This window comes from Syngnathus leptorhynchus, chromosome 8 (genome assembly GCF_054491065.1).
Source record: "Syngnathus leptorhynchus isolate UIUO chromosome 8, UIUO_Slep, whole genome shotgun sequence".
In the NCBI taxonomy this organism is placed as follows: domain Eukaryota; kingdom Metazoa; phylum Chordata; class Actinopteri; order Syngnathiformes; family Syngnathidae; genus Syngnathus; species Syngnathus leptorhynchus.
In genome coordinates this window covers 9,633,350-9,634,596 of record NC_141202.1, presented here as the reverse complement: position 1 = coordinate 9,634,596, position 1,247 = coordinate 9,633,350, and positions in this window count along the sequence as shown.

Genomic DNA, 1,247 nt, shown 5'->3' with positions numbered 1-1,247 from the left:
TGCAAGGGGTGGGGCGGAATGCGGCTCCGGGAAAGCGAAAACACGTCCGTGCATGTTTTATTGCGTGGAAATAGGTCGCTTGCGTGTAAATGGTTGGGAGGGGTTAAATATTTACTCCAACAATTGAAGAACTCGTGCATGCATTAAATCACAGTCTGCTATGGAGGCTATTTAAATGATCTCCATATAAAGTTGACATTTCTTGGAAATGCTGAGCTTTAAATATCATGACATTAATGTCTGTAGTTTAAAGTAAATGAATAAACTGAAATAAAGTGATTTTTGGAACCCGCATGCTGTCCTTCATTGTATGATGTATATGACATGACATATGACAATTGTGGTGCATTGGCTCAAGCTCTCCGACCAGCTCACTTCCGACTTGCGTGACAGAGACGCGCCCCGTGACCGCTTCCTCTTTGCGGGTGAGTACCTGAGAAGCAGGTGTGTTGCAACCAGACGAGAGCGCCGCCGTCAGTGTAATCCTTCACTTTCCAGCTACAGCAGGAACAAACACTTGCAGCTTTGTTTACTTGCTGTATTTAAGGAGATGGTTAAATTTCACTTTCTTACTGATGCGCTGGTTGCATTATTGTGACAGAGCGGCCGCTGAAATTTAGAAAATATATTTAAAGTCTTGATGTACTTTCTAAAATTTAAGTGGACCTCAGTGTGCATCAAGTTTAATTCTGTCCAATCGTGCAACTGCAGCGTACCGCCAAACGCGCAACCGACCGCGCAACTGCACCGCGCTGGTCGCAATATTGTGACAGAGCCGTCGCTAAAAATTAGAAAATATTTTTAAAGTCCTGATGTACTTTCCAAAATTTAAGTGGACCTCAGTGCGCAGTGAGCTAATTTTGTCCGATCGCGCAACTGCAACTCACCGCCGAACGCGCAACCACCGACCGCGCAACTGCACCGCGCTGGTCGCGTTATTGTGACAGAGCCGTCACTGAAATTTAGAAATTAGTTTAACAGTCCTGATGTGCTTTCCAAAATACAAGTGAACATCAATAATAATTTTGTCCGATCGCGCAACTGCAGCGAACCGCCGAACGCGCAACCGTAGCGCGCAACCGTAGCGCGCCGCCGACCGCACAACTGCACCGCGCGACTGCACCTCGCCACCGCACCGCGCCACCGTACCGCGCCACCGCACCGCGCGACCGCACCGCGGGACCGCACCGCACGACCGCACCGCGCTGGTCACATTATTGGGACAGAGCGGCCGCTGAAATTTAGAA